A 27,595-nucleotide genomic window follows, 5' to 3' on the forward strand; every position below is an offset into this window, starting at 1 on the left:
TCTCATTTCACTGACTTCTGGAGTATAAGCATCAAGGGAAAGATGAAAGATGGAAGGGAGGAGGAGACACCAAGTATGAAAGCAAAAGCAATGTCAATGTTCCAAGGTACAATAAAATAGATTGTGGAGTATAGCAGGGAAAGAAATAGTGATAGGTAGGGGTGGAAGGAGGAGTGAGGGGTGTTGATATGGTTGGTGGTAAAAGTTGAGAGAGGCAGTGATAGCTGAGAAAGGTTTTAAGTGCCTTTTTAGCCTAGGAAAAAATTGAACAAATGCCTTTGGTAAGTAATCTATGGAATGTAAGAAGTTAAAAACACCTAAGATTAAATAATTCAATGTAAGCTTTCTGACGATGAATGGCAGAGCTAGAGGTATGGGAGGCAGGAGATAGGGAGAGAGACAGAATTCATCTCTCACAAACACAATAAATACAAGCAAGCCAGGATCCAAAAAGAAAAAAGAGAAAGAAAAGAAAAGAGAAAGAAAAGAAAAGAGAAAGAAAAGAAAAGAGAAAGAAAAGAAAAGAGAAAGAAAAGAAAAGAGAAAGAAAAGAAAAGAGAAAGAAAAGAAAAGAGAAAGAAAAGAAAAGAGAAAGAAAAGAAAAGAGAAAGAAAAGAAAAGAGAAAGAAAAGAAAAGAGAAAGAAAAGAAAAGAGAAAGAAAAGAAAAGAGAAAGAAAAGAAAAGAGAAAGAAAAGAAAAGAGAAAGAAAAGAAAAGAGAAAGAAAAGAAAAGAGAAAGAAAAGAAAAGAGAAAGAAAAGAAAAGAGAAAGAAAAGAAAAGAGAAAGAAAAGAAAAGAGAAAGAAAAGAAAAGAGAAAGAAAAGAAAAGAGAGAGAACAAGAAAGATGTGAAAACAACCTAAAAGTCCGTGAACCAATAAAGTATGGTATATACATACAATGGTATACACATATAAATACTATTCAGCCTTTAAAAAGAAATTCTGCAGTGTGATAACATGATGAACCTTGAGGATGTTACATTAAGTGAAATAAGCCAGACACAGAAAGATGAACACTTATATGAGGTATCTAAAATAGACACAGAAAGATGAACACTTATATGAGGTATCTAAAATAGTATCTAAAAAGACTAGAATGCTGGTTACCAGGGACTAGGACTAGGAGAGGAAACAGGGAGTTATTAATCAACAAGCATAAAGTTTTAGTTAAGCAAGGTGAATAAGCACTAGACTTCTGACAACATTGCACCTTTTATCAACAATAATGTATTATACACTTAAAATTTGTTAAGAGGATAGATCTCATGTTGAGTGTTCTTACCACAATAAAAACTTTTTTAAAAGAAAGAACAAACACATTAGGACACTTTGGTCAAGAACAACTCAAGTTCTTTTTGGAAATAATGGTGGATACCAAAGAAGTCTAAGATGGGCAAGACTTAGCTACTTCCTTACCCTGTATCTTACTAAAAAAAATGTATAATAAAAGCAATTCTCAGTCCAAATTCCTCCATATATAGACATTTATTAAGCAAACATTTCTCAGGAAGACAGCAAAACAATGCTTCGTACAACCTTTCCACATGTTGCATAAAGTCCCTATTCTTATCTGATCACTATCTTGAATGAAATGGTCATTCAAAGGAGACGTAATAATATTCCAAAGGCAGGCTTCTGATATCCTTAGAGTTGCTCTAAGGCAAACAAAAATCCTCTTCAATGGCTGGATACCAAAAATGAAAAATTCAAGTTCAGGGCACCGTTCCTAAAGGTATGTGCTCTACTAGATTCTTATGTCTTGTTCATGCAATGGTGAAAGGTGTCCAGAATATTTTAGCCAATCCAAATATCTTAACTTGCACTAATTTCACTAATAAGCAACATGTCTAATATCCATACTGCTAAATATAAAACCATTACTTTCACCAATGAAAATTCACTTACTAAGAATTTGGTCTTGACTGAGATCCATCTCTGGAGTATCAATTTCTGATAAGAGGAACTGACTAGACCTAGAGTATAGGTTAAAAGGTTAAACTATCATGGGTTTATGTCTCTCTGTTCTGAAAAAGTTTAATCCTTCAGACATCATAACACTGTGGCAGACCACTATTATGCCCAAAAACCTTTGTTCCCCTACTCCCATGGCACATGAATGCCCAGCTAGAGACCAGATTTATTAGACTCTCTTACATCGATACGTTTGAGTCACTGGAATCAGAAAGTGAAACGTACAATTTCCAAATCATCTACAACTTAAACACAAGACACTTCTCTTGAATTTCAGCTATATTCGTTCCCTGTACCTGGACCATAGATGTTGCAGCAACCAAATGCAGACTAAGGCAAACTCCCAAGGGCAGGGGACAGCAAACTATAGTGAGGGCCAAATCCAGCTCAATGTCTGATTCTGTAAATAAAGTTTTATTGGAACGAAGACATACCTATTCATTTTCTTATTGCCTATGGCCTCTTTTGTGCTACAATGGCAAGAGTTGGTAGTTGGGAGATAGATTGTATGGTCCATAAAACCTAATATATTCACTACCCAGGTCTTTACAAGAAAAGTTGCCCACCCATGCCCTAGGGGAAAGCAAAGCAAAACAGCAAGAACCATAGCCCCTGAATATCCTCTGAAACCGATTGGCCTCCCCAACCTAAAATGGCCAGATGTTATATGAGAAACTACTTGAAAGTCATCCTATTTAAGTCACTGTACTTTGTAATATTGATATTACTTGTAATAACATTTCTAATATAATCACTACCACAAACCCCTAACTCAATTCTTATTAATGAGAAGAACCAGATTAGTGAAATGGAAGTACAGCAGGACCCCAAATAATGCCATTTCATTACCATTGACAAGATGCCATTGAAACTTAACTCTTTATAACAATTAGCCTGCAGTAAAATTGGTTTTATTATATATCATTTTCCTTAAAGTCAAAGAACCCATCAACCACATTAAGTAAAGACTTACTGTAGGGACTTCATAAGAACATGGCCCAGTCAATCTTAGAGTTTATGAGGGTCAAAGAGGGAAATAATTAGTAGTTATACAATTTTGGGGGCCTGAGCACCCCAAACATCTGGGTGTTCCAAATGGCAAAGTCAAAACCACCCCTCGATTCTGAGTAGTTTCTGTAGCTACTCACAGAGGCAACTAAACAAGACAAGCAACCATAGTGTGACAATTGTAGAACTACTCATTTCCTGAGGGAGGCGCACTGGTTTGTGTGCTGCTTGCTACAGAAGGTGCCGAGCCTTGGCCCTAGTTGGCAAGAATTTTTGTGTGAGTCTTCTACATTTCTGCATGTCATGTGAGCAAGATGCTGACTGCCTTTTGTTTCAAATGATCACTGACCCCTGAACAATGCCGGGGTTAAGGGCATTGACCACTGCACAGCAGAAGATCCACATATAACTTTTGACTCTGTGGTCGTCCCTTCACATCCAGATTGAACTATGGGAATTCCCAGGTGGGAAACCAAGGTTGAGAATATAAAAATACTGTTTCGACCTGTGGTTGGTTAAATCCACAGATGAGAAACACAGATATGAAGGACCAACTATACTTACTGAAAAAAAATCTATGTATAAGGAGACCCTCACAGTTCAAACCCATGTTCAGGGGTCAAGTGTATATTTGCAAGAGTGACTATATAGCCAACAGCCCTAGAAGAGAAGCATAGTGTCTCACTCTAAAGCAAAAGGCAGAAGTCTAATAGCCATTATAAAAGATTCATTATGTGAGAAGAACCCTAAGTTCAGGGTTCCTCTTGTATAATGCAAACCACTGCATGCGCAGGTTTCACCTGACCCTCATCATATCACCTTGTGGGAATTGGGGCGTGAGGAACCAGGGCAAAAATGCTGATACTCTGATCACTGCTACAGCTGTAAATAAACCATTCTTCATCTCTAACCCAACAGTCTCATATCTTCTATTACAGCAGTCCCCAACCATTTTGGCACCAGGATTCAATGCTCCTATGAGAATCTAATGCCTGATGATTTGATGTGGAGGCTGAGGCAGTGACATGGCTACATATACTGATGAAGCTTAGCCCGCTGGCGAACCGCTCACCTCCTGCTGTGTGGCCCGGTTCTTAACAGGCCCGGATGCTACCAGTCTGTGGCCTGGGAGTTAGAGAGCCCTGTTCCATTAGCATCCAAGAAACTGTGAGAGGCTGTTACCTTGCAAGTAGAGTAAAATCTCAGATCCTTCACAGTTCTTGACAGCCCTGTGTTCTTAGCCATGACACAACCCCATCGTATTTGTTGCTTCTAAATAGATCAATTACATCCTACTGTGGGACTTGTGAGCCAGTGACCGATGTCACCATGCTGACATTCCTACTATTTGCTGTGTTGAGAGTTGTAAACTGTTTTGCTCTGATTTAGTCTTGCTTTTGGCACTGATGGAGTTGTAGCAAATTTAATCCTATCTTCTATGATATGGGGTACTTCCCTGGCATGTAACTATTTTAGTTATTTGTGTTAGGTTTATAGGCAGGAGAGAAAAGAAAATAATAAATTTAATAACTTAGAATGTTAAAAAGAATTAATGTAGTTGGTAATTTCTCATGGCAAATGCTGCAGGTAGACTCACTGAACATTCCAACACTCCTTTCTAGCTTGCTTCCCTCTGTTAATAATGGCAGAGAGCATAAAAGTACATTTCCCAGACTCCCTTGTAGTTAGTGTGCATATATGTGACCTCGTTTCCACCAATCAGACATATCCAAAAAAATGAGAGTAATGTAAGGTAATACTTCTGCAGGCAGATGACATCTCATGACAAGCACAGAAGTAATGTGTTAGTTCTTCTACTAGGACAGCTCTAGAAGAATGTCTAGGTCTACCCAAGACCATCTGGGTCTACCCGAGATCATCACAATTGCCAAAAATGGTCAGTAGTAAAAGTGGGTTTATTCTAGAACAGACTTATTTTGCCTGAGTGGGTTATCTGTGGTCTTCTGGCCCACCTGGGATTCTGCGAGCTACCTTACAGGCATTAAAACTGGAGTCGGCAAACTATTTCTGTGAAGGGACACGGTAAATATTTTAGATTTTGTAGCTTATGTCTATCAAAACCACTCTACCCTGCCTTTGAAGCACAAAATCAGCCATAGACAATACCAAACCATATGGGGCATGGCTATATTACAATAAAGCTTTATTTACAAAAACAGGCAACAGACCAGATTTAGCTCACAGGCCAAAGTTTTCCAACCTCTGCCTTAGAAACGCTTTTCTGTTCAAATTAATGTCAGTAAGGATTTACTGTGGATAAAGTGGCACACTTAAATATGTTTAACTGAAAATAACAAAGAAATGTGAACAGGATTAAAGGAACCATCAAAAAAATGGTGAGTTTTCCAGGGACTAGCAATAGTAGGAAGCCATGACTACCCCTAGTCCGGAAGGGGCTCAGAGGAGGAAGAACATAAGTAGAACTGGGGAACATGGACACTCTACCAGTTACTACAGCACTAGAAGAAAGCAGCCACCATCAGCACTGCAGCAAGGCAGGAAAGTGAAGGTAAGATAAATAGCCTCATCTCCTGCTGATGTCTTCCAATAGCCAACCAGAAGCAGAAGGCAAAAAAGTACAAGAGATATACTCCGCAGATGTCAATCTCCTAGAGACTGATACATAAAAGAAAATTTTTGATAAATTCAAGTTCATCAAAATTAACTTTTGTTCTTCAAAAGACACCATTAATCAAAATGAGATGCCAATTCTCACCCACTAGAATGTCTATAATCAAAAAAACAGGTGAAAAAAAAAAAGACAGGTAATTACAAGCACTGATGAAAATATTTGAACCCTCATACGCTGTTTGTGGGAATGTAAAATGGTGTAGCTGCTTTGGAAAACAGTCTTGCAGTACTTGAAAGGTTAAGTACAGTTACCAAATGACCCAGCAATTCTACTCCTAGGTATATACCCAAGAAAAATAATACATGGTCACACAAAGACATGTACCCAAATGTTCATAACAGCATTATTCGCGTAATCAAAAACAGGAAACAACTCGAATGCCCATCAACTGGTCAATGGAGAAACAAAATATGTTATACGAATGCTCTTCCACTTGATGGGGTTACACCAGATAAAACCATAAGTTGTGGTTTCTACTGAATGCATAGCACTTTCACAGCACTGTAAAGTCAAAAAATCATAAGCCGAACCATCCTAAGTCAGGGACCATTATATTTATACAAAAGAATAGTACTCAGCTAAAAAAGGGGGAACGCATCACTACATATAACAATATAAATGAATCTCAAAAACATTATGTTAAGTGAAAGACGCTAGACACAAAGGACCAAATATTATATAATTCCATTTATTTGAAATGTCTAGAAAATACTAAACCATAGGCAGAAAGCAGATCAGAGGCTACCTAGGTGGAGGTGAAAACAAGAAGTGACTGCAAATGGACACAAGAGACCTTTCTGAGTGATGGCAATTTTTTAAAAATGGACGGTGGTGAGAGTTGCACACCTCTAAAAATTTACTATAAATCATTGAATTGTACACTTAAAATGGGTAATCTGTATGATGAGAAAATTAAACCTCAATAAAACCGTTAAGTAAAAATTGGGAAATTTTATGTAAAAATTTTTTAAATCTCTTATGCTGAGAGCTCTGCTATACGAGTCACTCTTGGCACATAGCACAATGATATGATATAAATGTTTAATCAATGACTCTATCAAATGAGAAAGAACTAACTTGACAGATATAGAAGCCAGACTTCTCTGGGTTGAAAAGCAGAATGTGAAGCAAGATAAGAAAAACTGAAGACTAGTCTTTCGTGCAGCTTAACAATAATGTTAGGGAATGCAAGGACATTTGACTTTATTTTCTCTATAAATGTTGGGAAAGTTCAGTACACACACACACACACACACGGTCTTCAATAAAACTTTCTGATCTCAGACTGACAGAACTTTTCAGAGATCACCACTCCTCCGAGAAACATATGTGAGTCTGTATACCTTGGTTCACACAAGTCCCAAAGATGGAAACAATACCACTATCAGAAGTCAAACATACAGCCATGAAGATAAAAAAAAAAAAAAAACCCTAGAAAGACATCCTATAAAATCTATCAAGATTCAATGAAAAAGTTCTGGAAATGGATGGTAGTGATGGTTACACAACACTGTAAATGTACTATGTCACAATTAAAAATAATGGGGTAAATGTTATATTTTACAATAAAAAACATTAAAAAACATTTTTAAGCTATATAGATTCATCATAATTTCCAGCCTATCACTGACAAAAGAACGCATTGGTAGAACTTAGTTATATAGTTAAAATATCTATTATACCATCTAAGAAAAACTGCCACAAGGGAGGAAAAAAGGAACACAAAATGAAACAAAAAAAAAATACCAATAATGAGGGCTCAGCTCTAGCATGCAATCATTTTCTACTTACCAGAGAAAAGCTATTACACATGCATTCAGGAATCTAATGATGAAGACTTAAATACACAGATATAGAATATTTCCAAATACAGATTTCTAAAACAATGGTAGTATGAAATTCTAGGAATAGGATTAAGAAATAATCTCCACTGTAATCAGTATATTTAAAAAAGTGTTTCCAAACCATATGAATAGCTAAATGTTAGTTCTAATAAAACATGGATAGCCACCAAGTCATGAGATCTCAAAGCACTACTAGAGCCTCAGCAGCTCAATGTGTGCCACTAAATGATCACACTATGCATGATGTTCTTAATTGCTTTAGTTTTATTTTAATTACCCAAGTAATGTATGAATACTCCATTTTGGACTTTTAAAAAAGTTTAAGCAGTACAGATAACAATTACCTCATTAGAGACCTCCCAGTCTCACTTCCTATCCTAAAAGCATTTATCAGTTTTGCATGTGTCATTCCAGACTTCACTAAACATTTTCATATGTATATGTAGACATAAAAGTGTATGGTTTTCTATTTAAGATTTAAATTGTATCACACCACATTCTGCAACTTGCTCAACTGCTACACACACTATCCCTAAGAATGTGGGTAAACCATAACTGTTTTAACCATTCCCCTAATAACGGACATTGTTTCCAACTTGTAGGTATTACGAACAGTGATAACATTCCCTGAACATGCACATTTATATTTCTATTAGAGAAATATTTGAAAGTGTAAATGCTAAAACTATACATTTAAAAGTTTATTTTCATGTAAACTATTTGTATTTCTTCTTTCAACCATTGCAAGTTTTAAATTTAATACAAGAGCTGTCTTATAAAGAAGTAAAGGTATTGTTCAGTTTGTCTTTGGAATTAACACTGTTCTTGTTCAAAATAAAGCTAACAACTCCACTGATCATACCTCCATCCCCATTACACTCTCTCCAATAATCACGTCTCACATGAGTATGTATGCTTAGACTTTTGTCTATGCCAGGGGATCTCAATGGGGAGCAATTCTGTCCCACGGGATGCAGCTGACAATATCTGGAGACAGTTTTGGTTGTCACAAGTATGACTTGGAGTCATATTTGGTGTCTAGTGGGCAGAGGCCAGGGATGCTTTAAAATACCCTACAATGCACAGAACAGCCACCTATATATATCAAGGAATTATCCAATACAAAATGTCAGTAGTGCCACTGTTGAGAACCCTTGGTCTATGCTTTTACATAATGTAACTATAAAAATATATAATATTTTACTGACATAAAAACAGTTGTATTAATCGATGGAATAGAGAACCCAGCAATAAATCCACACCTATGCACTCACTCAATATATGACAAAGGAGGCAAGAATATACAATGGGGTAAAGATAGTCTCTTCAATAAATGGTACTGGGAAAATTAGACAGATACATAAAAAAAAGGAAAGAAAGAAACTGGACACCTTCTTACACCGTATACGAGAACAGACTCAAAATGGATTAAAGACTTAAATGTAAGACCCAAAACCATAAAACTTCTAGAAGAAAACATAGGCAGTAAACTCTCTGATATTGCTAACAGTAATTTCTTTTCGGATATATCTCCTCGGGCAAGGGAAACAAAAGAAAAAATAAACAGATGGGACTCTATCAAATTAAAACGTTTTTGTACAGCAAAGGAAACTACGAATAAAACAAAAAGACAACCAACTGAATGGGAGAAGATATTTGCTTATGATACATCTGATAAGAGATTAATTTCCAAAATACATAAGGAAATCATACAACTCAACAACAAAAAAAACAATCCAATTAAAAAATGGGCAGAAAACCTGAAGAGATATTTCTCCAAAGAGGAAATACAGATGGCCAACATACAAATGAAAAGATGCTCAAGGTCGCTAATCTTCAGAGAAATGCAAATTAAAATCACAATGAGATATCACCTCACACTTATCAGAATGGCTGTCATCAATAAATCAAAGAACAAGTGTTGGTGAGGATGTGGAGAAAAGGGAACTCTCATACACTATTGGTGGGATTGCAAATGGATACAACCAACATGGAAAATAGTCTGGAGGTTTCTCAAAAAATTAAAAATGGATATACCTTTTGATCCAGCAATTGCACTTCTGGGTATTTAACCAAAGAAAACCAAAACAATAATCCATAAAGGTCTATGTGCCCCTATGTTCATGGCAGCACAATTTACAACAGCCAAGATATGGAAGAAACCTAAATGCCCATCAACAGACAATTAGATAAAGAAGTTATGGTTCATATATACAGTGGAATATTACTCAGCATTAAAAAAATGAAATCCTACCATTCTCAAAGACATGGATGGACCTAGAGGTTATTATGCTGAGGGAAATAAGTCAGAGAAAGATAAATACCATATACTAATTAGTAGCTGATAGACGGTCACAGAGATGGAGAGCGTGGCATAGGGAATGCAGTTAGCATTAATGTAATGGCTAGGTGGAGACTCAGAGAAAGAGCAAGTCGGGGGCATCATTTTATAAACTATATGAATGTCTAACCAATGTACCGTATACTTGAAACTAATAATAAAATAGAATTTAAAATATATATATAAAACATTTTAGTGTAGGAATTTTACAGTATAATATTATACTGTAGGTATCATTCCCCAAGTTCTTTTTCAATCTTGTCTGTCTTAAAAATGTTTTCTGTCAATATGTAGATATCTTTTTAACTACTCATTCTTTTTAACTACTAAAGAATTTCAAGATATGGCTCTATCAGTTTACCAACCATTTCTCCTACTAATGAAGACTCTTCATGGAAGATTCCTCCGGCTGGATGGTCATGAGGTTTCCTAACCAGACATCCTGTTGGTTGCCCCAAGTCCCCTTTCTTTCTCTGGATCTTTCTCTTCTGGAGCTTCTCATACCTTTTGAAGCCATTATCTCCTGTCTGTGATTTAGACTGGGATTTTCTATTGAATGATCCCATCGGCTAACTTTCAGAAATTCTTGATAATTTCCAGGATCATAGTCCCCCCTCCATTTTCCATCAGAATTCTGGTTTGTTATTTTCCTTGTTTTAAATGTTTCTCTCACCTGAGAATTTGGGGCAGGAAGGTGAAATCTAACTCATTCCACCAGCTTGAATTAGGAGTAAGGACTTTTTAAAAGTTTGTATTTCTTATCATAGAAATACAGTGCGTGTACTTCTATTTTAATTTAAAAGTCAATTTAAAAGTCAAAAATTATGAACAATAGTTTTCTAAAATAAAACAGTTAAAATTTATTTTTAAGACTCTCATGAAAAATGTCAACAAATCCTAAATAAGGATCTGATCTGGTATAAAAATGGGTACATGAAAATGATAAATACGGTTAGTTACTAACTTACTAAAACCACAAATGCAACCTGGCTCTAGTTAACACATGCTACCATTCCTCCAGTCATGCATTTTAATGGTGGTATCTTCTTGCATTATCTATTCTACCAGTTATCAAGGCATTCCTAGAAACTTCAAAAGCTAGCTTTCTAACCTCAGATTTCATTATCCAATGTTGCTGCTGGGTTCATAAAAGTCATGAAAACACTTGATTTACAGTCTATGGTTGGTTTCTCACCAAGAGCTTCAGATGAATATTAAAAATAGCAAAATTAACCACCTAAATGCTCCCCTGAAAATTCCTGGTGCTCCACAAAGTAAAAAGTTTAGTAAGGCTACTCCTACTTGTCTTTTATTTCAAAATCTAACTTTTCTCCAAATTCAATGTCCAGCTGGCTTAGGAAAGAATGCTAGGTATAGCTACTGGCATGTTTATTTTGTGTGAAAGAGTAGATTAATGTGTTCATATTACAAGGAACATCTCTGGACAACCCAAGGTAGAAAACTCTACCTTAATAGAGGTGGCAGCTGGCTCTTTGAACAGAAAGAACTAGAGAAAAAGCTGCCCCATCAAAAGAAAAATTGTATATAACAGAAAGACCAAAAAAAAAATGAATATCTGAGTATTATTTCTAAAACTCAAAAGTGATCCAAACATTTTCCCTAGAAACATTACTTCCTAATTCCATTTTTACCCTAGAGGTCTATGCTTTCTACTATCTTGTCTAACTATTCTATGTTCTATCTACGTTTCCCTTTACCATTAAATAAACCCATTCGGCTGCATTGAATTCATTCCCACAGTTGTTTTTAAGTGACTTTTAAGAAACACCAGTGGCCATTCTAATTCCAGGTAAAATGGAATAAGCATATTCCACTGTCTGTCTCGCTGAATGAAACTATGAAACCTGAACAGAATATATGTATCAAATATTTGCAAACCCTGAAAAAAAAGTAATTGCAGGCAGATTGAGGAAGAACAGAATTCAAATTACTATAAACCAGAAGTGAGTTTTAGCATTTTCCTTTCCTCCATGATCCCCCTTCCTAATCAACAAAGCCCAATACCCAGAGTATACATTGGGGTGCTAACAGAGAGAACTCCAGAAGCCCTATACTTGTGACTCAAGAAGAAAAAGGAGCTCCTAACATTTACAACACTATAGAAATCTCCCAGGGTGGTTGTTTTCTTTTCAACTCCATTTTTTGTGCCCCAGCCCCCAAGTAATTCTATGGCTACAGCAGCAGTGGTAGAAATGGGAGCCTGCAGGAGCCAAAACATTCAGAAAAGGAACATTCTTCTCCAATCGATGAAACTACAGTACCAAGAGAGCGGGTAAATTCCCATTGTTTTTTTTTTTTTTTCTTTATGACATAAGAATATACATATGGTCTCTGCCCCCAGTTCCTGACACAGGGCTCCAAAATCCTTGCAATTTCCTGATAGATAGGGGTGCTAGGAGCATCTTTTGTTCTAATATTTGGTCTTTGACCCCAGTTCCTGACACAAGAGCTACTAAGATCCTTGGAATCTCAGGAGTGATAAGAGTGTCTTTTTGTATGCTAATAAGGTGACTGTGGCTGGGGGCCCTTAGATAGCTTCAGAATAGGGGCTAGTGACCAGGAAAAGGCTTGATTAGAGAGCTGGAATTTTTAACCCCATCCCCCATCTCAAGGGAGAGGAGAGGGGCTGGAGCTGAGTTAATCACCAATGGCTAATGATTTAATCAGTCGTGCCATATAATGGTGCCGACAGGACACTTCTGGGTTGGTTGGTAAACACATCCACATGCCAGGTACATCATAACTCTACAGAACAGAAGCTCCACTGTTCAGGACCCTTCCAGACTTTGGCCTATAGCCCTTTTCACGTGACTATTCATTTATATCCTTCATAATACTGTATATGACAAACTGGTAAATAAAAGTAGTGTTTCCCTGAGTTCTTTGAGCCATTACAGCAAATTATCGAACCTGAAGAATGGGCTATAGGAATCCCTGATTTAATGCCAGTTAGTCAAATGTACAGGTGACAACCTAGGACTTGAGACCAGCATCTGAAATGGAGGCAGTCTTGTGGGACTGAACCTTTAACCTGTGAGATCTGTGCTAACTCCAAGCAATTGGTATCAGAATCAACAGATACAGGACCTTCACAGAGTACGTGCTCAAATCAATACTTGTTAAGTGTTGAATATCTGTCATTCCTTCCAAACCCATACAATGCAAGCTAATAAAATATTGTAAGGATAGATAAAAATTTGTTAGAAAACCTTAAAACATTACCAAAATATAAACGTATCTCTTTAAAATTGCTATGTGTAACCATCACCACTATTCATCTCCAGAATCTTTTTCACCTTGAAAAACTATGTGAATATATTTAATGTCAATAAACTGTACACTTAAAAAATAGTTAATATAAATTAATTTTTAACACCTCCCAGAAAAAAATTATATATGTGACTTCCAATTTTCAATTCCACATGTAAAGGAGCTGACAGTCACCACTCTGTCCTAACAAGTAAAAACCTGAAAAGACTGACAAAGTAATTGTTCTTGGGTGTTATGATTCTGGAAGAAAGATAGAAGGAACCATTGTAGGATAATCATGAGCACTTAAGGAAGACTGCCCTCAGGAGAAACTACTTAGTCAGAGGCTAAACTGTTAGTGTATTATGAAGAAGTAACTGACCTGGTGGAAGGGAAATACTCAACTCTAAGGCACTCTAACCATCCTGCGCAGCTAAGGAAAAAAAAAAAAAACAGAAAAACTTGTAAAGTTCATAGTCCAGAGGATATGGCTCACTAAAAGTCAGACACCAAATCATGCTTATTTACAGCAGTTCCTTTTACCTGGTACTTCATGTCCAGATATCAAGAGAAAATTTACACAAGACACGTTAAAAGGCAAAAAACATAATGTGAAAAGACAGTAGTATCAAACTAGACATGGCAGGGATGTTCAAATTATCAAACCAGGAATTCAAAACAACCATAATTAATACGCTAAGGGTTCTAATGGATAAAGTAGATGGCAAGTGAGAACATATAGGCAAAGTAAGCAAAGAGATGAAAATCCTAAGAATAAACCAAAAAGAAATGCTATAGATTAAAAAAAAAAACCTAACAGAAATAAAGAATGCTTTTGAGGAGCTTAATAGTAGACTGGACATGGCACCTAAAAATATCTCTGAGCTTGAAGATATCAACAGTAACACCTAAACAGAAAAGCTAAGAGAATGAAGACTGAAAAAAAAAAAAATAGAATATTCAAGAACTGTGGGACAACTACATAAGGTATAACATACACATAATGGAAAATCAGAAGGAAAATAAAGGAACAGAAGAAATATTTGAAATGACTGAGAATTTACCCTCAAATTAATGTCAGATACCAACACACAGACCCAGGAAGCTCAGACAACACCAACCAGGATAAATACCCAAAAAATTATGGCTAGGCAAATCATCTTCAAACTGCAGAAAATAAAAAATAAAGTCCAGCAAAAAGCCAGAAGGGGGAAAAAAAGCATTTATAGAGGAACAAAGATAAGAATTACATCTAACTTCTCATCAGACGCCATGAAAGAAAAAAGTGAAACTATTCAAAGTGTTGAGAGAAAAAAAGACCACTATCTTAGAATTCTATAGCCTGTAAAAGTATCCTTCAAAAATAGAGAAATAAAGTCTTTCTCAAACAAAAATTAAGGGAGTTTGTTGTCAGTAGACCCATCTTGCAAGAAATGTGGAAGGTTCTTTAGAGATAAGGAAAAAAACTAGATTTTGGTTTCATTGACTTTCTCTATTGATTTTCTATTTTCAATGTCATCGATTTCTGCTTTAATCTTTATTATTTCTTCTGCTTACTTTGGATTTAAAGTGCTCTTCTTTCCTAGTTTCCTGAGGCAGAAACTTAACTCTCATTCAGTGACGGTGGGAATGCAAAATGGTACAGCCATTTTGGAACCCAGTCTGGCGGTTTCTTACAAAACTAAACATACTCTTACCATATGATCCAGCAATCACACACTCCTTGGTATTTACCCAAAGGAGCTGAAAACATATGTCCACATAGAAATCTGCAGCCTTATTTATAATTGCTGGAACTTGGAAGCAATCAAGATGTCCTTTAGCAGATAAATGGATAAACTGTGGTACATCCAATGGAATATTATTCAGTGCTAAAAAGAAATGAGCTATCAAGCCATGAAAAGACAGAGAAACTTTAAAAGCATATTACTAAGTAAAAGAAGCCAATGTGAAAAAGATGCATACTGTGTAATTCCAATTACATGACATTCTAGAAAAAGCAAAATTGTGGAGACAGTAAAAAGATGCAATGATTGCTAGGGGTTACCAAGTAGGGAGTGATGAACAGGCAGAACACAGAGGATTTTAAGGGCAGTGAAAATACTCTGTATAACACTATAATAATGGATTCTTAACACTATATATTTTTCCAACCTTTGAGAATGTACAACAGCAAGAGCAAACCCTAATATAAACAACGGCCTTTGGGTAATTGTGATGTCAGTATAGGTTCATCAATTGCAACAAATAGACCACTCTGATGGTGGACACTGATAATGGGGAGTGTGTGCATGTGTGGAGGCAGAAGGTATAAGGGAAATCTCTGTAGTTTCCTCCCAATTTTGCTGTGAACCTAAAACTGACTCCCCAAAATAGTATTTAGAAAAACAAAAAACAAAAAAAAAAATTTTATGTAGAGACATTTCTTATTGAGGAAAAATTACATGAATGCCTTCACAAACAAGTTTTTGTAGCTTTGAAACTGCTTTCCCCTATGTAGAGCATCCCAGCTGAGTTTGATCAGTGTAGCCTAGGGATCTATAACACTTAATTAGAATAAGTTGATTGAAGTTACTTTGCTATATTTAATTATAAATTCCCTTGTACTAAAATATCTAATATCCATTTGGGGAATATATTATAGATGTGGAAACTAAACTAATATATGATTAATTCACAGGAAGACTTGGAAGCCACCAGTTTACAAACTTAGACATTTAAAAATACTACTTATTTGCACTTTTACCTGGACTTGCCAGTCTCTCATATAGAAAGACAAGGTTCCTCCTCTCTGTCCTAAGCCTACAAATTCTCCATTGGACAGACCATAACCCACTATAAGCATCTAGACAGTGCTCAGTTTCCATTTTACCCCCTCAGAGAGAATTTCCCACACCACCTTATTAATGAAGAGTGCCCCATTATTCTCTCTCAGCAGCTGGTTTGTTTCCTTCATAACACAACAGTTTGTAATTACTTATTTGTATATTTTCTTAGATCTTTCTCTACCACTGGACTATAAGTGCCATGAAAGCAGAAATCATGTCGCTCCTGGTCACTATTCTAGTTCCATCAACTAGCATTTGACCCACAACAGGCACTAATACAGCCTTCAAAGTAATAAACTTTACTTTCTTTGGGGGAAAAAAGGTACTTTTCTATATACTTAGTATGGGAAGCAATATGCTACAACTTGAGAGTCACACATAATTCGAATCTCAGCTCCTTTGCTTACCTAGCTAGATGATCTCCGGCAACCTTTATGTCTTGAAGTCCCAATTTTCTTGATCTAAAATGATCGAGAATAATACTTCCCTTATATAATTATTCTGATTCTCTAGTATATAGTAGCTACTCAATAAGTATTTTTACTTAGAATATCTTTCCCTCCATTAAGAGGTCTTAAGTGAGGCTGTAACAAATATGAGTTAACTTGGGGCCTTATAAACACCGAAATATAAAAAATACTATTATTTATAAATGTAAGCTTTATTTTTAGATCTTTTATTTAATGTATGCTTTTCCACTAAGACTACAGAACTTCTAAATCTTAAATAGATGCTTAGAGAACAATTAATCCATATAGGTACCTTTTCATGCCATCAGGTACGAATTACATTGAAATACAATGTTCCTTTTCAAACTATGCTGTTTAAATTTACCAGAAAATTTAAAATATACAAATACAAAGTAATAACAAAATAGTGAAATATTCTGAGTATAAGTTAAATTTTAGTATAAGGACAAAGTTCTTATTAAAGAAAATTAAGGTCTTAGGATTTTATAAAGGAAAATTTGCACAAGTCACTTTCCATAAATTAAGTTGAAATATCTTTATTAAATAGCAAGGTATACTAACACATATGTGAAAAAAATAATTTACACATGAAGATACCGTTATAAATCCTTTTTTTCCTATCCAAAAGTAATTTTTGCCTTGCAGCTAAATAAAGTCAGAGTCCTTCCTGACTGGAATGACTGGTTTACTTTTAGCTCCAGGGGGCTTAAATTATCCGTCTTTTAAGAAGCTTTAACGGGTTTTGACAATTTAACCTGCTGAGCTCACAGCACCCAAGGGAGGGACTTGGTTCCAAGCTTTATTTCTAATGCGGCTGACCACTAGTACTGACTCCATAGATAATGGATTTCAGTAACCACCACCCACAGGTTAACACTTGGAGTAGTACCCATAATATTGCTTTAATTAAGTTAATACATGAAGGTCATAGTTTGGTGGAAAGTTTTATTAAATTTGGCAGTGCTTATAATAAAAAAAATTGTGTGTTCATCTGTACAGTAACTCTATAAATTTGCCTATAGATATGATCCAGTTTGCTCATGGATTTATGCTGCATTTCAATTTATTTTCTAAAAGGAATTCAATTTATTAGTTCCATTTCCCAAAAATATGTACATTTCTATCATTTCTAACTGATAGTTTCATGACAGATGGCTCTAACCATGCTGGGCACAGAATGGGTCTACCTGGCACAAAGAGACCACCTACTAGAGCAAAGGAGATTTCTACCACCACCACACCCACCCCAACTTTGGAGCATTATGATGGTGGAAAAGATTAATGCTTTGATTTGTCTACAGCTTCATGTGTTAAATATTAATGTCTTTCTGAAATATTGGATTTTTTTCATCATGAAAATGAATAAATTTTGGTTTTGAACACCAACTCTTTATGTAGTAGAAAATCAGCCAAAGAGTGTTTATAATAAATACATAAATGGGCAAATCAAACAGATTTTTAAATGAATCAGAAATTAAAGATTCACTCTTTGTTTTTTAAAGTGTTAAAAAACAAAGATCCTATACTTAAATATGCAAATCACAGACGGCAGAGTTTATACAATTTTCTATTTTTATATGTACTAGGAAATTTGAGGTCATTTTCTTGAAAAGGAAAGAATGGTGGCTGAATGTATACATGCTGAATTCAGCAATTACTGTATTTTTTAAATACACAACCTGACAGGCTCTATGGTAGATAATAATGAATCAGCATGGGAGCCATTTAATATACTTCTTGATTAACTCATTGCCTGTCCAGTTCACACACAGACATGCTTACATGTCATAATCGTCATAATTCCCATCATCCCCACTGCTAACACTCAAGCTCCTTGATTAGTGCACAACTCCCAGACGAGCCATTGCTAATGCTAAATAATTCTCTTCAGCCTCCTGCTACTATTCTGCAGGATCTCCAATTAAATATAATGTCCCTGATGAGCCATATTAATGTGAACAAATTCCTACCAAGAATCCTATCCTATTTCATTTTACCCAAAAATGTAGAGAAAGTAATTTAGCAACGCCAAGATAATAAAAACATTTTAAATTGATATAGTATATTGTTTCTGCAAAACATGTTTTTCCAAAGACAAAAACAAAAGAGAATAGAAGAAAAATGTCTAAACATCTTAAATGCTTTCCTCTCCTAATTAGTTCTTTACTGAAAACTTTAGTGTTTTAAATCTGCATAGGTAGGTATACTCTATTCTTAATCCAAAAAAGGTTACGAGAAGCTAAATTTTATAAGAAAAGTGAGCAATAGCAAGTTTTAAAGCAAGTATACCATTTAAAATTCTTTTAATTACCCAATTACCAGAACTCCAAGGTCCAAAATCACATTAATGAAACCAATTGCTTCCTTCCATTAAATGCAGTATTACAGTCACCATCAGAAGCTTTGCCATGAAACTATGCTGCTGGTAAGGAAACTTCATGTTGAACAATGACAATTATTAGTATTTTTTGCAAGAATGAATTAAGAATCCTAGAGATTTTCTATTGCAATCTAAATGACTGGAAATACTTCTGACGTAATTAAGAACAACTAGGAAGCATGAACCATGATTGCCATCATCTTAAAATAGTCTGTACTACCCAAAAACAATTTAAGAAAATTTTACTTAAATATACCATCTCGAACACACACACACACACACACACACACACTCTCTCTAAAAGGTCACCTGACTTTTCAGTTATCATCCCAAAAAAGTTTTACAAAGCTGACTCTGGTCATTTATTCCTATTTAAGGATCAATGATTGCATTAGCTGCAAATAAGTCCATTAACAGATTTTGTGAAATAATTTTTTTAAAGTTAAGAACTTTAACTCCTTTCCAAACAGAAAGTTTGAAAAAATATCCTCAAAAGTAAGTCATGTGAATAAGAAAAAGTAAATGTGTTAAGTTTTTACTTTTAAATTGCTTAATCTTTGTGTACATCTAGAATAAAACTGAAGATATTCTAACAAACAGATAAATATGTGTATACAAATATGAAAAAATAAAGATAGTCTAACAATACCATAAAATTTTGATAAATTCTTCCCTAAGATCTTTTATACCTAAGCCTACATTAATGTATTCCATCTCCATTTACCTGATCATTACCCTCCAGTTTGTTCAGCTGGAACCATCATATACTAATTACACAGACATCACAAAGTCCTATTTGTCCTCGGTACCTCCCCAGACAGCAGGGAAATATTATCAAGGGTAGGCATGCTAAGTGATGATTCCCCTCACCTTACTGTCAATCATCCAAGAGTGCACATAGGAAACCCCACTCAATCTCATTACCAAATCCTAAAGCTAAGACTACAATACTCACCAGGAATCATACTTCAAACAGCAGGCTGTCTGGCAAAGATGTGAGTCACAATGACCACTTCCCTGATTTTAGGATTTGGTTTCAAAACAGTAAATATTAGTTATTTCTCATTTAAATCCAATGTTACTGTACACAGGTAAAGCAACAAAATATCGATAAGCTCAATTGAGGAGTCTAGATATGGTACACAGTCAAAGGTTAAAGTACAGAATCAATTCTATTTAAAAAAATAAAAACCCTAAATTTACAGGTTTGATACAGATAGCAAAATATTGTTATATCTCTTATGGAAAGGCATACTTGAAAACAAATAAAGGTATTATTAAAGTTATCTAACATGCATTTTGAAGAATACAAGAATCTCTAAATTCTCAAATTCTTTGCTCCCATTATTCACCAAACTAATGAAGCTGGACCCACCTTCCTAAAGTCCTAGTCGCTAAAACCATCGAACATTTCTCATTCCTTATATTCTTAACTTCTCTGGTACTAGCTAAAATCACAATAGATTAATAGCATGCAACCCTATAATACACTTCTCCTGCCTTCTAAGTCAATATTAATAAGGCCCTCTTCGACAAATTCAGAAATTCTCCCCCGTCAGCCCTCTGCCTAAAAGTTAATGAATTTATTCCAAAGACCTGACTCTTCTTGCTCCAAAATTTTATAGAGTGGTCCTAATTATTTCTGCTTTATAAGGCAGTATATTTTAATATCTGTTAGGACAGTCCCCTCTTCAACTAGCCTCAGAATTTTCCAGGCCATTTACTCCTTTGTCAATTCCCTCCCAAAAGTACATATTAGGATATAATATAAAAATGTAGATAACTTAGAAATAACTAGCATTTACAATATTCAGTTTTCCTATACAAATCAAGAAGTTTTCACATAAGCCCTACAAATTTCATTTTAAATTCATAAAGTGTTCTTTCCACTGATTCCATGAAGTTACATTTTTTTAAGTTTTACTTTATACCTTGTTGATACACACAGACACAGACACAGACACAGACAGACACACACACACACACACACATATATATATATAAACTACAGGTTTCTTTATATTTTTTTAAACATTATTCAGGCTCTCTTTTTACTGTTTCTAAAGAGTTATTCAGTTGACTGTATAAGTAAAAACTCAGTACAATATTAATATTTCTGCCTTTCCTGTCTACCATTTTAAAACTGGAGTGCCTTAGTGCATTACCCAGCACTTCTAGCATGCTGTTAAATAATAATGATAGTAAATTATCAGTCTTCATCCTGACTTTCATGAGAATGCTTCCTGTGAGGTATAACCATTTTATTATGGGAAAGCAGTCTTTCATATAATCCTTTTTTACTAGAAAGTTTACAAGGAAAAGGCAGTGGATTTATTTTAAATGATATTTAGGCTTCTTTCAAGATGATCATAGTTTTTTTCCACTGACCTTAAGTGTATTCAATTAAATTATAGTCTCTAATATTGAGCCATATTGAAATGTCATGAATGTACTCTGCATGGCTGCAGCATATTATTTATATAAATTATATTTTCCATTACTTAGGATTCTTCTATAAATACATATAATAGTCATTGCAATTTCTTTTTTTTTTTTTTTGCTTATGATATTTGTCTAAATTTTAATTTGAGTTATAGTGCTGGCTTCACTTTTAAAAAGGGAGGAAAGGAGGAATCTATTTTTCTTCTCTAAGTCTAGAGCAATGTAAATAGTGTCAAAAGTTCTTGCTTCCTGAAAATTGCAAAGAATTCTTGTGAGAATTTCAAGTCCTGGATATTCCATTCCATTCCATTCCTTAACAGAGTCCTTTAGTTAATGATTTTTTTTTTTTTTACATTATTCAGGCTCTTATGCAATTACAGGCCTACATAATTACCTGTCACCAATTTTGCAAATTGAGCAAAACAAAATAACTAACCTTTTTATAAAAGGATTAAAAGCATATTACACCCCACTTGCAATAGAACAATCAAAAGAACAAGAAAAAAGACCTAAATATCCCTATGAACCAATCCTAAAAGACACTCTACTCAACAAGAACAGAATATACATTCTTCTTAAGTTCACATGGACCATTTTCCAGGATAAGTCATTAAAAAAAAAAAAAAAACATAGAACATCAAGAAATTTATAAGGATAGAAATGATAGAAATGTTCTCCAACCAAAATAGAAGAAAATTAGAATTCAGTAATAGAAACATGGGAAAATCACAAATATATGGAATTAAACAATACATTCCTAAATAACAAGTGAGTCAAAGAAGAAATCACAAGAGAAACCAAAAAATACTTCCAGAAATGAAAATGAAGATAAACACATAGGACACAGCTAAACCAATACTTAGAAAAAAATGTGTAGCTAAACATCTATACTAAAAAAGACCTTAAATCAACAACCTAATCTTCTACCTTAAACTTTTTTAAAAAGAGCAAACTAAACCCAGAGCAAGCAGAATAATAAAGACTACAGTAAATATGAGTTTGAAAATTAAAGAGAAAAATTAGTGAGACTAAAAGTTGGTTCTTGAAAAAGATCAATGAAACTGAAAATCTTTAGCTAAAGTGACCAAAAAAAAAAAAGGGAAGACTCAAATATCTAAAGCCAGGAATGAAAGAAGAGACATTACTACCAACCTCATAGAAACAGAAATAAGGAAATACTATAATTATATACCAATAAACTAGATAACTTAGATGAAATGGACATGAACTGTAGAAACAGACTCAAAAAGAAATAGAAAAATCTGAGTATGCTTACAAGCAATTGAATTAGTAATCAAAAAACTACCCACAAAGAAAAGCCTAGACCCAGACTGCTTCTGTGGTAAATTCTACCAAGTATTTAAGAAATAATATCAATCTTTCATGAACTCTTCTAAAACAGAAGATGAGGGAACACTTCCCATCTTATATAAAGCCAAGGTCACTCTGATACCAAAAACAAAGACATGACTCAAAAACTACAGACCAATATCTCTTATAAATATGAATAAAAAATTCTCAACAAAACATTAGCAAATTTAATCCAGCAACATAAAGAACAATCACCATGATCAAGTGTGATTTATTCTAGGAATGCAAGGCTGGTTTAACATCCAAAAATTACTTGATGTAAAATACCATATATCAATAAAGGACAAAAACATTATCATCTCAGTAGACACAGAAAAAGCATTTGAAAAATTCCAATGCCAATTCATGATTTAAAAAAAAAAAATACTCAACAAACTATCAATAGCAAAGTACTTCCTCAACCTGATGATGGGAACTTATAAAAATCCCGAAGCTTAAATCAAACTTAATTGTTAAATACTGAATGCTTTCCCCCTAAAATGAGGAACAAAACAAGATACCTGCTCTCATAACTTCTATTCAATATCATTCTGAAAGCTAAAATCAAGGAAATCAGGCAAGAATATGCAATAAAAAGCATCCAGATGAAAATAAACCTAACTCTTATTTGCACATGACATGATCTCCTAGAGAGGATCTTAATGAATCTATTTTTAAAAACTTTTAGAACTAAAAACAAGTTCATCAAGGTTACAGGACACAAAATCACTATACAAAAAATCAACTGTATTTCTATACACTTGCAATTAATAAAAATTAAAATTAAGAAAATAACAACAGTTCTAGTAGCATCAAAAAGAATACTAACATATTTAGGAATAAATATAACATAGTACAACACTTATACCCTAAAAATTGTAAAACATTATAAAAGAAATTATAAAAAATTAAAGTGACCTACATAAGTAAAACAACATCAAATAAAATATCCATGTTTATGGATAGAAGACTTAAAAATGTTGAGACAATAATACTCCCCAAATTGATCTACAGATATAATACAATCCCTTCAAAAATCCCAGCAGGATATAGTCTTCCACTAGGACTATCTTCCCTTTCTAAGCCATTCTCTATAAATTTTTCTAAATAAGGGCCTGGAGAATGACACATAAAAGATAATTCATGACTTTTTAAGAAGTTTAACTCTCATATTGCTTTCTCCTGTCCTGACCATTTCCCACTAGAGTACTTTACACTGCTTGTTGACTCTGGCTTCATAATCCGGATGCAGATGCACTATTCTCATCAGTATATGTGAACTGTTTTCCTGGCTAAAGTCTAACTTTGCTCTAGATCAGTCTTACCTTCTCAAAGAAAGCAAGAGAACTTCAACAGAGAACAGAATGTCATACTATTTTAAGACAATCCAACAATAAAACAACTAGTTAACCTGCAAACCCTCCCTAGAAGCAGCTGAAAGCCTAGATTAAATATAACAAACATCCTTTTAATGAATAGCTTGGCTTACAAGAAACTATAAGCAATCCTTTAGGATCAAAAAGAAAGAGGAAGCTAAAAGGCAGTATCCACTAGAGCCAAAGCTACAGCTAATCTTGAAGTATGGATGTAGGGATCTCAATCTAGAGAATTGAGTTTTAATCCTCAGAAAAACACAGATATTACATGCATGAGTTGGAGATAAGAAAAACTCCCTATTTAAAGCCTGGTTGCTCAAAGATTACATCCTCAGTGAAGCGGAGAGGGAGGAATCAATCTACTAAGTAGGGAGAAAACAAAATATCCACTGTGGTTCAAAGTAAAGGAAAAAGTCTCTTCTGGACATGAGAAACCATGGGCCTCATGAGAAGGAGAACTGTATATGTATGTGTGCACAAAATAAACATAGCACCCACCCACGGGCCCAGATTTGCAACCCAAACCATGCTGGAATTCGACAATAAAAATACCAAAAATGAGGTACCAAGTTAAAATCTACACACATAAGCAAACAATTCATTGTGAGGAAGAGTCAGAAATAGATACCTAGAAACTTTAATATCATAGAATCTTTAAGTATACTAAATAAGTATACTAAAAATGAATAAGACATGAAAGAAGGATTCAATTACATAATAAAAAAGACAACGAATGCAGCTAAAGTAACCATGTGTCAGGCAATTTTCGTAACTGGATGCAAAAACGTTAGATGCAAGGTTGTTGAGGGAACAAAATAGTCATATGGATTCAAAGGTTCAACCCCAAAAACTAATTTGAAAAGAGGGGAAATGCAGCGTTATAATGGAGAGACCTGATTGAAGCTCCTGAACCAAGCGACCAAGCTTAGTGCATACGGTAGTATATAAGTATTCACTGTACTACTCTTCAAGCTTTCATTATGTTTGAACAAACCCTTAAGAATATAAATGAATGGCCAATAACATGAAAAGATACTCAAGATCAATATTCACCAGGGATAAAACCATAACAACATATAATGGCCATTAGAATGGCAAAAATCAAAAGTACTGATATCATCGAGTGTGGGCATGGACATGGAGCAACCCGAAAACTCATACATTATTCATGAAAGTATGATACGACCATGTCAGAGAACTGTTTTGCATTTTCTGATAAAGTTAAACATGCATTATTTATGCCAGGGTCAACAAAATACCACTCACCCATAGGCTGAATCCAATCTTAGAACTGTTTTTGTACAATCCTCAAGCTTAGAATAGTTTTTACATTTTTAAAAGGTTGTAAAAATAAAAACGACACATACAGAATATGCAAACAGATTGTATGTGGACTGCAAAGTTTAAAATATACTTACTTACTATCCAGAGAGATAATATATTATTATTATTATCCAAACAGGAAAAGGCTGCTCACCCCTCATCTACCCTAGGATCCAACAATTCCACTCCTCGGTATTTTATCCAAAAGAAATGAAAGCATACGTTCACAAAAGACTTGCACAAGAGTGTTTATAGAAGCCTTGTCCATAGTACCTAAAAGTTGGTGGTGTGGGGAGTGTGTGTCTATAATTTGACAAGTTCATCCTAAAATTCACATGGAAGAGCAAAGACCCAAGAATACTGAAGACAATTTTGAAGAACATGATCGGGGGAAGGAAAGCCATGGAAGTAAACTGCATAATCATCTTTAAAAGTTAACTTTTTTCCATTAAACATTTTTTGCAAGTTAGTTGGCTTTCCTTCTTTGTAACTTATCAGTTAAATAGTAGTAACCGTTAGTCTTTTTTCCCTGCTTAACTGTTTAAAAATTAGTTGTTTTAACATAAAATTAATAGCATTTAGAAACAACTGTTACAGTATTTTCCTACTGCAATAACATTTACATTTCAATTAGTCAAATTAACACACAGTCTAAGATTTTTGACTCCAAGTTACATTTAAAATGCTCTCCTCCTAAAAATAAACATTTAAACATTAACAATACATCTAACTAGCATGCCTTATTCCTATTAGCAATACTGTAAAGCTGATTAGATATGATGGTAACGAAACTTTATGATCGCATGTTAAAGAAGCAAAATATCTGTTAGAGGAATTCACCTTTTTGGCTTTCTTGAGACCGAAGTGAAACTCAAACAGTAGATTTGGCCCTATAGCTGAGGCTTATTTAAACTTTGAACATTCCAACCATCACTATTATCCTTTTACTTATAGTATTATTTCCAGAAACTAACAAAGTAGGTCGTATGAAGTTTGACAGAGCATTCATTGCTTCCGTTGGGAGGCCTGGCAATTTTTATTCTAAATTATTATAACCTCTGATATACTCACTTCTACTTTCAGACAGAAGTGACTAAAATAAAACTACCACCTCTGCTTTAGGAAGGATATAAATGACAGACTTAAAACTTAGACCAACTCTTTTGAAACTAGTTTTTCAAAACCTAGAAAGTGACTACAAAGTGAATACAAAGCTAGAAGTGTAACAATGAGAACAGTTAGTCATGCTACTTGAGGCAAAAACTTCCAAAGTAGATCATTCAATAATACCAACACTGAAATATAAATATATAGAAACAAGGTATAATTTTGGACTACCAATACCAACAATCATCTCCATGAGAACACAGCATAAAGAATTATCTGTATTTTGATATAGAAAAAAATAAGTAAAAGGTTACTGTTAGAACTTAAAAATAGTAATTGTCCACAATTAAAACATTTTTCTCTTTCTATTTATCCATGAATAAAAATGCCTCCTAATACACTGAAAATAAACACAAGTTGAGAAAAGTGAATTTTAAATTTATTAACTAGCTTGATGGTGACACAAACATTTTTCTAGAGTTTGCTCTAAACAAATGCCTTAGTTTGCCAATTGAGAAAGAGACTGAAGTAAAAGTTTTCTCACTGTTTTATGAATATCTTGTGAGGAATTGAAACTAGCAGTTAAAACAAATCACTAGTAAAGCCAAAACCAAAACTCAAAAAAATCGAACAGAATATATGCAAAACAAGTTTACTTAATTGCTTTTAAGTAAAAGCTGAATATTTTAAAAGTTCCTGTCAAACACTTACAAATAAACTAGATCAGAATACTTAACCTTTATGTTTGAGAAATTAGAGTAGCTTGCAATAACCATTTTGTTTTTTAAAAAGGAAAGTCATAAGGCGAAATGAACAACATACTTCTAGATAAAACAAGAAATCACAAAAATTAAAAATTCTTTGTATTAAATTACTATACAATAAAAGCTGACATTATCAATAGGTTCTATAATCAAAAGTAGAATGAAAAACAGTAACTTAAAGTACAACTACTTATATTTCATTCCATAAAGTTCCAATAATTTACATTCTTTTCCCATGGGATTTTTTCTACTACTCATTCATAGTTCATTACTGCTAAAAAATGCCTGCTGTGCTAAAAATTTAATGAAATTATACATTGTTCCCTGCTTTATACTATACTTTCTTTCATTCATGTCCAATTAGCATTAGCCTATCTTTCATTTATCAAATTTTCTGCTGAACATAGTAAAGCTTTTAGAAAGGTTAAACAATTACAGCAGTCCCTTAGTGATACTAGCGTTATGCT

At 34.3% G+C, this 27,595-nt stretch overlaps 1 protein-coding gene across 2 annotated transcripts in view; it reads right to left on the reverse strand.

Moving 5' to 3' along the window:
- The window catches only part of PCCA (propionyl-CoA carboxylase subunit alpha), a 337,827-nt gene that overhangs the window by 290,509 nt on the left and 19,723 nt on the right, over positions 1–27,595 (reverse strand). The gene's annotated exons all lie outside the window — the stretch shown is intronic.

This window comes from Pteropus alecto, unplaced genomic scaffold (genome assembly GCF_000325575.1).
Source record: "Pteropus alecto unplaced genomic scaffold, ASM32557v1 scaffold13, whole genome shotgun sequence".
Classification (NCBI taxonomy): Eukaryota; Metazoa; Chordata; class Mammalia; order Chiroptera; family Pteropodidae; genus Pteropus; species Pteropus alecto.